The sequence below is a fragment of the Carassius auratus genome, chromosome 42 (genome assembly GCF_003368295.1).
Source record: "Carassius auratus strain Wakin chromosome 42, ASM336829v1, whole genome shotgun sequence".
Lineage (NCBI taxonomy): Eukaryota > Metazoa > Chordata > Actinopteri > Cypriniformes > Cyprinidae > Carassius > Carassius auratus.
The window spans coordinates 2,750,395-2,762,872 of record NC_039284.1 but is presented as its reverse complement, the minus strand read 5'-3'; positions in this window follow the sequence as shown (position 1 = coordinate 2,762,872).

Genomic DNA, 12,478 nt, shown 5'->3' with positions numbered 1-12,478 from the left:
ATTATTTCCCACTGATTTTAGGAAAAAATTATGGGTAGGGTTGGGTTTAGGGGTAGGGATTGGGTTAAAGCGATAGTTTACTTCTAAATTAAATGTTGGTATGTTTTAGCTTACCTCAAGACCATCCAAGATGTAGGTGTCTTTGTTTCCACAGTAGTTTCCATTTTTATATGTTTAGGTCAAACCGTTCTTGTCTGTGACTCATATAATGGATGTCTATGGTCAGTTTACTCCGCTGTTTTGCCATGTATAAATTATAAGCGATGTCCAATGCCAAAGGGGCCCAATCGCACGCTGTCACCTCTTTGAGGTGGTGACCATAGACCTGCATTATGTGAGTCACAAAGACACCTACAGCTTGGATGCCCTTGAGGTAAGCTAAATCATATCAAAATTTAATTTGAAAGTGAACTATCCCTTTAAGTCTATCATCAAAAGATGTTGATCCAGGAACATGTCTGACTTGGCAAAATCACTGCGACCAGCCAAAAGGCAGATATATAGTTGCCAATAGTTTTAGATCAAACACCACAGCATAATGACTGAGATCAGCTATTTCATTGTAAAGATTTGTGAATAATTTCCTGAGCTTTGAAAACTAAATTTAGCCCTTCATGTTGAGGGAAGCGATGCTTGAAGTGTATTAATAAAGACACACTGGTTGAGTGGAGCCCAAGGAACCAATGTTTAACTAACTCAAAGAAAGGAAACGAAACTGAGCAAGTAACCCTTACTGTACAGGATTTCAAAAAATGCGCGGAGTGTTCAAAGTGCATACTTACCACCATATGGGTTTCAGAAAGTACACAGAGCTTAGCGTGTGTACTTAAAAGCTTCCTTAAAAGGCGAGATGTATCCTAAAATACTTACATCTTAAGAGAAAATGCTTCCCCTATGAAGCGAGAGCTGAATGCTTGTGCTTGCTCTTCAATACACACACCCACAGTACGCAAGCCGTGTGGACTGCAGGTATCAGAGCAAAGCCTCTGGCGAGAAACATGCACTCCCAAACACTGTACGCTTCAAACAAAACAGTCAATGAAGACGAAGAAGAGAGTGACGTGTTCTCCCGGTGCCTATTTATACCATAGTTGCACCGGTAGTGACGTCATAGGCTGTCGCTGGCCAACATGTTGGTGTTTTTCACTGTATCCTTCAGACACAGGTCACAACGAGGCGTTCCCCCATAGCAACCCCTAGAGGATGAATTTCGAAGTTCGAAGAAAGGGAACTTCTAGAATTAATGTGTGGACAATACATTGAGAAACTGTATTATTATAACAAAGACCATATAGTGCTTCTGTGTTGTCCATAGGAACATCTGAAGGTACATCTATATTTCTTAAACTTTTAGAGTTCGCTGCCTGTTTATTTTGCTAGTACACAGAAGAAACCAGTTAATATCATGAATAGTGTTTGCATCTGAAATTGCTCTAACATCAACACAGGAGATCACAGAACAGCACATCAGAAAAAATGACTCTCAATGTCCTGCCAACTTTAGAACATTGATTTTTTTCCCCTTTAATATGTTTAATGTCAGAGTTGTTTTGTACTCGGCATGTGGGCATCTTTTGAGGAAAGTTGTGTACTCTAGCGACCGCATAAGGAACTATTTCCTGTTGTTGTAATTATACCATTCCATCATTAATCAGCTGCAGCTGGGAACAGGTATATCAGCTTCTACTGCAAGACATGGATATAACCATATAAATACAAAAGATTTAGTGTATGGTAAATCTATTTTAACTTACAATGCATTTAAAATGAGCAACAATACTGAATACAATATAATTCTGTTGTCTTAAACTTTGCTTGTAAATTGACATGGAGGTGTACGGTGTCTATATTGTACATAATCTGTACATCTCTATGCAAACATTTAAAGGAATTCTACCAATTACAAGACAAATTTTAGGACTGGTTCAAACAAGCATAGTCACTTTGGATGGGCTTGAACAAAGAGAGTCTCAGAGCATTTTATAGCATATGTGGTGCTAAAAGAGCTGAGAGAACAGGAGCTTTCTTGCTTCTGCCAGCCAGTTTAATTTACTTCCCTGAATTTACCTCAGTGCTCAACAGGAGCTTCCTGTGAATCAATTTCAGCATATCATAGCCAAGGCGTCTGGGTCCTTAAAACATATAAAGAAATGAACATGCAGACAGATGGACAGAGAAAGAGAGAGAGAGGGAAAGGGAGGATCAAAGTAAGCACAAGAGTACATTTCATTAGACTTGATTAAATCAGGAGAGCGCTTAGGCTGGAGCGTCCATATAAAATCAAATATGCATGTCTGGTTGACCTTGCATATCTGAATGAAGACAGGGTCACATGATGGCAATAATACATGATAATTTTCCACTGTAAGTGGGAGTAAAAATAACAGTGTGGAAATGCTGTGGCTAGACTGGTGACTACATTTAGCGGTTTGAGTACTGCTTCCGAATGCATTTTTACCTTAGAAACTTTTTAGGAACATCTGAGGCATAAATGTTATGCAACATGATCGTAAATGAATCAAAAGAATCTTGTTAATGTGCTTACATGTTTAATTTTCAAATGACCTGACTTCCTGCTGGTCATTTTTCTATAGTTAGGATGCTTAACCATTCTAATCTAACAATCAGAAGAAACCTTCTAGATTGCAATGCCATCTGCCCAGACATGCCCTAGTGACCATTCAAAATACACTAACTACAGCCTATTGATGTCCTAGTGTCAACCGTAAGAATATTTTAACAATACCCTAGCAACCACCTAACCATGTCCTAGTAACCAGCCAGAACACAATAGTTTGTCTTAAATTTTTTATTTGTTGTTTTGTTGTGGGTGGCCCTGCTATGTGTGAGTATGAATGCTTGCAATGGGCAGTATAATTTAGTATACAGAGTACCAGCAGTCTTGTGCAACGTTTTCTAGGGTCTCCTAGTATGATGTAATTTCTTTACTAAACATAAATATCAGCGGGTGAATCACTGCTTCTTGTGTTCAGTGCTTGAAGTGGGCACTTACACAGTATTTCATGATTTATTATGCCAGAACTCTGTTGGAGAATTATTTTCACTATTATTTCCATACACATTATGTTCAAGCACTGGCACTGGTGAGTTATGTATCACAGACACTGTGAATTTGCCACTTTTAGTAGTTTATAGTTTATAAATAGTTGATGAAAATAGGATTTCAGTAATAGACTACAGATTGACGGCATGTAAAAATACATAAAATCAATGTTTTTAACCTTTTTTCATCAATAATCACAGTTATAAATTCCATAAAAATCCACATTACATATTGTAAAATATTACGTAATTCATAGTCTGTTCCTATGTTCCTAAATCTGGTGTGTCTTACACAATTCCCGGAACGCTCGCTCTGTGTATTCTACATCACCAGGCTGAACGAGCATTGTAAAGCATGCCTGCCAGTGAACGGTCCCAAGGAAGATTTTGACACTTTTGTGGAGTGGGTGCTGGAGAATAATGGATATCAATTCACTGTATGCCTGACTTAGGAGGATATCTCCAGCCTCACTCCTGAACCAGAGACCTGCCAGCCATCATCTTGCTCCACAGAGCAAATGCCAGAGCCGACCACAGCAGCAGAGCCCGACCCTGCCACGATTAAAGAGCCAGTGCCGTTTAAAAGGACAGAGCCAATCATCGCCCCAGAACTAGAGCGGTAAAAGATTGGGCCGACAGGGCCCGTGACTGACAAGTACATTTTGATTGACAGCTTTTTAAAAGCCCGAACCCATTTACAGCCCGGCATTATTCAAATCTACGCATGCACACAGCTCTTTTGCCTTTTGTCAAGAATGAGTCATTTATACATGTTTTAACATAATTTATTCATTACTAACATAATAGGCCATTTGGAAGTTTGAACAAAGAAATAAAAAAAGTCCTCTGTAACATCGTAACATCTCAGCACTCTAAAAAGCCCTAGGTATAGGCTCATTTAGCCAATGCACCAATAAAAAATTAGTCTTTCTTAACAAATTAAATTAAGATAAATTCTAAATTAAGATGGGTATTTGACAATAACGAAATTAATTAACATGAAGGCTCTGCCGGATTTGCTTCGCCATAGCAGCTGAAAATTAATAAAAGAATAATGCCAACATTAGCCTATATACCCTGTCTACATTATGCATTTAAGACTGAATTAATATTTAGTTATAATTTTTTTTAAAAACCTTCACTCGTTAAGATTAGGCTAGCCTACATGTTTTTGTGAAGGAAAAAGATTGAATCCACTGTCGATGTCTTTAGCGTGGTCTTGCGCTCACTGATGGTGCGTCCAGCAATATAACCCACTGGCTCATTATTCTCATCATAAACATGGTCAAACTTTTCCACTCTCCAGACTTTGCTTTAGTTGCTGGTGCAACCAAAACGTAATCGCCAGAGGCAAGCCTCCGTTTCAACTACTCAGCATACATTTTCACATCTTTCTCACGCTGATCGAAACATATCACATGACCGCTCATTTACCGCGCAAGCCTGAGCCCGGACCGAGCCTGTGTAAAATTATATCAGGTTATGTCAGGCCCGATCGGGTCCCGTCGGGTTCGGGCAAAGATCTTCAGCTCTACCCAGAACTAGGACTTGAGATCACAGCTGGCCAGGTGCGTGAGCCGGCAACACTGTGTGTTGTAGGAATACTGGTGGAGACTGAGGGCTTGGAGGAAAGCCCCGCCCACACTCCAGCTACTGATAGTGAGCTGCATCTGGTTTCTGGGAATCAAATGGAGGAAATAATGGAATTTTTTAAACTTATTAGACTGTTTTGGGGAGGTAATTCCTAGTTCTCCTCTGTCTCCGCTGGCTCTGTCCAGCCCTGAATCTACTGCATCTCTGTGGTTCTGCTAAGCCCTGAATCTCCTGTGTCTCCACTGGTTCTGCCCAGTTCAAATCCTCCTGTGTTCCTTCCAGCCTCGCTCTCCAACTTCCTATTAACACTAGCACTACCGGAATTCTATAACTACTAGAACTGCCAATAGCGGTCATTTTGACTGTTCATACCAGACAGCAGTGAATGTCATTTTTGTCATGTTATATTTACTTCAAAGCTTCGATGGTCATGTTTTATGAAAAATGTGGGGTAATTTAAGCATACATAATATAATATGTTCGTGATATTATTGTGTAAGAGCTACTAGACCTACTAGACCAAGCTGGAGATCAAAGTTTTTCACCGCAGTTAAAATGTTGTTTTGAAAGTCAAAATGTCAACAAATATAAAATGAAGCAGAATATTTCGTTAGATACAAACATATTGTGAATTTTGGAAATGATTACATCTGTCTTTATTCAATACATTTTGACTTTTGGAGTTTTCAATGCTTTAGCATTATCGGAAATGTTTGGACCACACGAATCGGAAACAATTTTATGCAGCCTCTAATGAAATCTAGAATGAATAAATAGTTCTGTTATATTAGGACAGATAATAAACTCTGAATCACTCTCAGAATCAGTGTCAGACGAACTGTCAAGAGACCAAGAGACATCGCTCTCTGCTCCTCCATCAGACTCTGCATCATCAATGTTTTCAAGCAAGGATAAAACCTCAGTGACAGTCATTTTCTTTCTTGTTGCCATTTTGACTGTAAAGCTAAGTTTTAGCTTAGCAAAAGCATACAAAACTGCCAGAAAAAGGTTGCTAGGCAACAGCTACACACATCTTTAACGGCGGGAAAAAGCGCTGAGGAGATACAACGCCTGTAAATATGTGCGGTCAAATTGACCGCTATGGCCATTCAAGGTAGAAATAGTCAGAACTCTTTTGTGTTTTGTAATTTTAATAAAATAACAATGTTAAAATAAAATTTACATTCATTTAAGAAAAGTCATGGAACTGTAGTTATATGGGTTTTATTTCAACAAAGTTATTACATTGCAAATCTTTAAAACGGTCAAAATGACTGCCTTGGTAGTTCTAGTGTTAAACCAATCAGTTCCTCAGCTCCATCTCCACTGATGACTGTCAGTCCCTCAGCTCACCCTCTGTCAGCACCATCTAGGTGATCTAATCCACCTTAGGACTTCCAGCCTTCAGCTTTGCCTTTGCGTGAAGATCCCCTGTCTCCCAGCTTCCAGCCTTCGAATCCTGGACTCCACCCACCTCAGTCCTTTGACTCATTGGCTCCTAGCTCCCTTATCTCCACCATGACCCATCATCCCACTAGCGCAACTGGGCTCCCTTGCCCCTCTGGCTCCACTTTGGTCAGTCAGCAACCATCTACCACCTCGGGACTCCACTCCTCTGGCTTCGCCTCATCACTCTGTCCCTCTGGCTCTGTCAGGCTCATCCTTCCCTCCGGCTCCACCACCATCGCTCTGCTGGGGTCTTGCTCCATCCACTGCTCCTACTCCATTAGTGTCATCTCCATCAGTCGTCCCCCTGGTGCTGTCGGCCCATCTCCACCATGATTCCTTCCGCCGTAAACTCCACCATGGGCCTCTGGACATGCACGACCTACATATTATGTGTTTGGGAGAGGAGCATACACGTTCAGTACTCAAGGCCACTGACTGCATTCACTGTGAGAAATTCTTACTGAAAAAGCTCTTGGCTCACGGCTCAGGTCCTGCTTCTGCTGAGTCAAGGTGGAAGCTCCGGTCGTGGGGATCGCAGGTACTCACTGAGAGGTTGGAGAAAGGTTTGGATTTTTCTGCTTCTTCTGTCACGAGCTTGCGGATGTGCTCTTGTTGGTGTCATCCAGTCAGGACGAGGACGTGGATTTAGTTTGTGATGACAAGGAAAGTGTAAGTACTGAGTCATCCCAGCCCACCAGCTACACCATATGTTGGAGGTTATGGCCCATGCTGCTAAAAGATTGGAATGGTTTTGGTCACGCGAGAAACAGAAGCCTGCCTGTAGTTGTCTGGTGGGCTTTACTTACTGTGGCTGTGTTACAAGCCTATCAGCTGGACCTGTTGAAAGATCTAGATGAAGGTAAGGGGTTGTCCCCTGAGGCTGTGGAGGAACTGCACTGCACCACGAATCTTGCTCCCTACGCCACTTAGGAAAGCACTGCCACCATTGGCAATGTGTTGTCAGCAATGGTGGCTACAGAGTGTCATCTGTGGTTAAATCTAGTGGACATTGGGAGGAAGGAGAATAACTTTCTCTTTGATGCTCAGCTCTTACCTTTTGGGCTTTTTGGCACATCCATTGAGGTGGTGGTCAAAAAGATGTAGGGAGGCAAGGGGGGAGTCTGCAGCTTTTAAAGGAACACTCTGACTTTTTGGGACTTTAGCTTATTCACAGTATCCCCCAGAGTTAGATAAGTCCATACATACCTTTTTCATTTCTGTGCGTTCTGTAAATATTATTTGACACACCCACAGCTAGCCTAGCTTAGCACAAAGACTGGATGTAAATGGATACTGTTAGCATAGTAATCCCAATAAGTGACAAAATAATGCAAACAATTTCCTATTTACATGTTGTGATCTGTATAGTCACAGCGTGTACAAATAACAAGGCCATATGAGACAGAGCCCATTTTTAATCGTATAAATACTGGGAACGATATTCTCACTAGGCTTACGTTACTTGGGCAGAAGTGAAAAGGCAAGAGTGTCATTTTCAGATTTATCCACTCTGGGACCCGGTTTCAAGAAATAGTGGTTTCAGGCTCCCAAAACGCTGTATCCATCTGTATGAAATGCCAATATGATACAAAATAAAATAATATATACAGCTAAATGAATCTCTGTGTATACGGGGACTAAAACTAAAATAGCACTTAACCAGTGCTTGAAGTGGAAAAAAAGAAGTGCTGGTACTCACCCAAAATTAATTAATTCATCAATTAAATTAAATTAAATAAGTACTTTTTAGTCATTCACAATGTACTATATATATATATATATATATATATATATATATATATATATATAGTCACCCGGGATCCAGTACGTATCCAGACCAGATGGTGGATCAGCACCTAGAAAGGACCTCTACATCCCTGAAAGACAGCGGAGACCAGGACAACTAGAGCCCCAGATACAGATCCCCTGTAAAGACCTTGTCTCAGAGGAGCACCAGGACAAGACCACAGGAAACAGATGATTCTTCTGCACAATCTGACTTTGCTGCAGCCTGGAATTGAACTACTGGTTTTCGTCTGGTCAGAGGAGAACTGACCCCCCAACTGAGCCTGCTTTCTCCCAAGGTTTTTTTCTCCATTCTGTCACCGATGGAGTTTCGGTTCCTTGCCGCTGTCGCCTCTGGCTTGCTTAGTTGGGGTCACTTCATCTACAGCGATATCGTTGACTTGATTGCAAATAAATGCTAATAACACTATAGATTAATGCACAGACACTATTACTGAACAGAGATGACATCACTGAATTCAATGATGAACTGCCTTTAACTATCATTTTGCATTATTGACACACTGTTTTCCTAATGAATGTTGTTCAGTTGCTTTGACGCAATGTATTTTGTTTAAAGCACTATATAAATAAAGGTGACTTGACTTGACTTGACTATTCAGAATTGCTAAATCTCTGACCACCGCATGATCAGTGTTCATTATAAAACACTCAGCCAAATACAGGCTGAAAATAATAATTTTACTGACATCTGGACGTAAGTCTCTTTTCTCTTAGTCTCAGGTCCATGGGTGTGACATCTGAGGCTGACATTTCCATTCTCTCCACAATCGCTGATGAAATCGGCAGTGTTTTCTCTGCATTAGCGTTGTTTGGACTTACTGATCGAATTCGTTTACTGGATCCTTGGACCTTACAGGAGTTTATCGGTTTAAAATGAAAATCTGCTTCTTTTCATTTTAAAATATTTTCATTACAAAGTACTGATTCAGATTAGTAATCAATAATTAATTATTATGCTACTACACTGCACACCTCCCCTGACATGCTCTTGCACCCCACACACTCCGCTTGCATTCATTCACATGATTGGTAGAGATGAGAGGTGATTTATATAGTGTACTTTCTAATCATATATGGGATCATACAATCACCAAGACCCTAACGCTTTTACTCTGAGCACAAAAAAAGTGCAGGTACTCTAAAGATAAAATTTAGAAGTGCCAGTATTGCGTACCAGTGCGTACCGGCCCACTTCAAGCACTGCTTTACTACTAAAATAAAAAGAGTATTGAACATTGTAAATGAATAAAAATATGAATATTAAATATTAAACAACTTCATAATTTAAAAATGTATTAGTAGATGCTCAAATTAACTCATTCTAACTTGATGGCCACCTTTAAATATCGACACAGACCACAGCATGGATATTACATACTGATATTGTATGTATACTCTCACACTTGAATTGCTTCAACTGTAGAACACTTGATTATTAAATCAAGTTAAAATCGCACATCTAGCAAAAAGCACAGGACTGTGCCCAGGAGAACTCACAGGTATCAGGTATCACACACACCGAATATGATGTTCAGTTCAAGCGGCAGTCGAAAACAGTTTATTTAGCGACAAACTCGGTCCTGGAGGGCCACTGTCCTGCCCTGATAAAACTCACCGGCCTGTAACCTTCTAGCAATCCTAATGACCTTGGTAGATGTGTTTAATTAGGGTTTGAGGGAAACTCTGCAGGACAGTAACCCTCCAGGACTACAGTAAAATACCACCATAGATACATTCATCCAAATCTCTGGACTAGAGATGTCCTTTCTGCATCTAGTCAACTAAGTAATTACTTGGTAATTTAGTTATTTATTTATTAATTTATCCTTTATTTAGCCAGGGAAAAAAATCCCATTGAGATATAATAATCTCTTCTTCCAGGGAGACCTGGTCAAAAACAGCAGCACACATAGTTTCAGACAAATAAATAATAATGATATGAATGATATGAAAACATGCACTATAGTGTACTCTATAAATACCATTTTGAAGTGTCCCACTCTGTGCAGCATGCAGTGTCACTTGTCAAAGCAAACAGCGCATGGTTTCAGTGAAAGCTGTATAGTTCAGCCGATAGTTCCAGCAATCAACGATCTGTGCCGATTAATCTGCCAAAATGATGCATCGGTCATACTCTACCTCCGTGTGCACTAATAATGAGTCATGTGCTGTGTGTCCCGCAGGACTGGAGTGTTTTCACATGCTTCAGACACCAGTCATGCTGATGGCGTTCCCCCAAAGTGTCCCCTGGGGGATGCAGTGTCTCCTTCCCTTTTGGGGAACAATACATCATGTATAACCCAAGATGATGTGCTGCTTCGTATTTTTGTGGAAGCTATGATCCATTTTTTTTTTCTCCAGAAATCTTTAATGAATTGAAATCTTCATCTTCAAAATCTTCAAAATTATAAATGTCTTTGTTCTCAGTTTTGACCAATTTATTGTGTCCTCGCTGAATAGGGTTTTTTTTTTATCTTGCCCCTAAACTTTTGAATAGAAATCACAATTTCCACAAATATATTAAGCATCATAAACTGCAATTGCAATTTTTAAACCCATTATTTACTTGCTCCTATTTATACATTTTACAAGCTGTTGAATGCCAGGGGTGCTTTGTTTCCCATGATGAAACCTGTCTTGTCAGTTTCAGTTGGTAAAGGAGGAAGCTGATCAGTGTCGGATGAGTGTGTGGTGATGAGAGATGGTAATGTCAGACGCATTGGGGTCAAAAGGGTCTCCAGACAGACCCCTGTCCTCACCTATCTCTCTCACAATGTTTTCAGAAGATTACTTTTCAGACCTTGGATAGAAGTTTAGTGGGAAACCCAACCCAGCAATAACCATACACAAAGCCATGAGGGGACATGTGGTCACCAGACCTGCGGACCCCACATCCCTCCCCTCACCTCCGCTGAAGAAAAGAGGAAATATACATGGATTCCTCTTAACTTGGACCCATATGTTTGTGTGTGTATCAATGCTTGAAGAGGCCCAGGACAGCCACTGATGATCACTCAAACTGTCTAAAAAACAGCTTAAATTTATTTCATAGCAACATAACATCGGCTGTTGTATCCATAAGAGAAAGTGCCCCAGATGGAGAATACTGAGCAGAAACACAGCTCTGTTGCTGTTCTGTGTTGTGCATTATGATCCAAACTCTCTTGAACTGTGCTGCCCTCATGCGGTCAACCACAGTAATGCCGACCGAAATAATAATAATAATAATAAAGATCTTGACATTTTTAACATTAAGAGTACTTTCAGATCTAACATTTTCTTAATAGGAACATTTGCAAAACATTCTAACATATTATTGTTAGCTTTGTGTATGAAAGAGGACTTGGTCTGCTTCATGGGCTTGTTACACACTAAGAAGTGTGCTTAAATATACTGATATGATCTTGTAGTGTACTTTGAATCTTAAAAGTATATTTTTAAGAAACTGTTCTTGAAGATGATGTAATATTAAAAAACAACAGGCCATTTAAAAAGTACTTTGTCATAAGTTTTACTTTAAAGTACATTTTAATTATTATTATTTATTTTTTTTTGTCTTAGTACATTTATTTTGATGTGTTGACTAACACACTAATCTTGGTTATAACTTACTCTAATCTGTTATTTCATATTACAATTTAAGTATCTTCAATACCAGATACTTTAACTTATTTATATACACCACATAAGTTTCAGTAGAAATCCAGTTAGAGTGTATTTTGGTTCACCATAAATGCTTGTCAGTGAAACTCACACAGATTTGTATTAAATTAATGGACCCTCAGTCAGCTGTGGTTATTATTAGGGCCCGACCCCAAAGAAACCTCTTGGAATTGTTCAGTTTATTATAATTGTTATTATTATTCAAAATGAATCGTGGTTTTGAGGGCCTCAAAAACTCATGAAACTTTGCAGACACCCCAGAACTGGCAATAATTACGTCTGATATAGGATTCAGAAGTGGGTGTGGCAAAATGCAGTGCGCCTCGAGCTCTGTTTCATGTACATATATGAAAATTGGTACACACATGTAACACACCAATACCTACAAAAAAGTCTCTTGGAGCAAAATCCAAAACCCGAGAGCAAGTCGGTTATTTTTTATTTTCTCAGCAAATTTTGTGTCATTTTTGCCATTTTGAGGTGATGTATTTTAACTCCTCCTAGAGATTTAATGAGATGAACATCAGTGTTGGTCAGTGTAATCTAAAGCCCTTTGCAATGTTAAATTGTGAAGATCTAGAGTTTTCATTAAAGGGCATGTCTGTGGCGGCCTGGTTAATTTTGATGTTTCGCCATAAAACAGGAAGTTGTTAAAACGCAGACATATATTGCCCCAAACTTCACATGTTTGATAAGACTCCTGACCCGAAGAGATCTACATGAACTTATTCAGTTATAGTCATAGCGCTACCTGCTGGCAACAGGAAGTGTCATGTTTTACTCTTTAACGAACCCACAGAGATTTAATGACATCAACATTATATTTGGTCAGTCTAATCTAAAAGCCTTTCTCATGATAAATTGTGAAATCTTCAGTTTTCCTTAAAGGGGCATGTCCGTG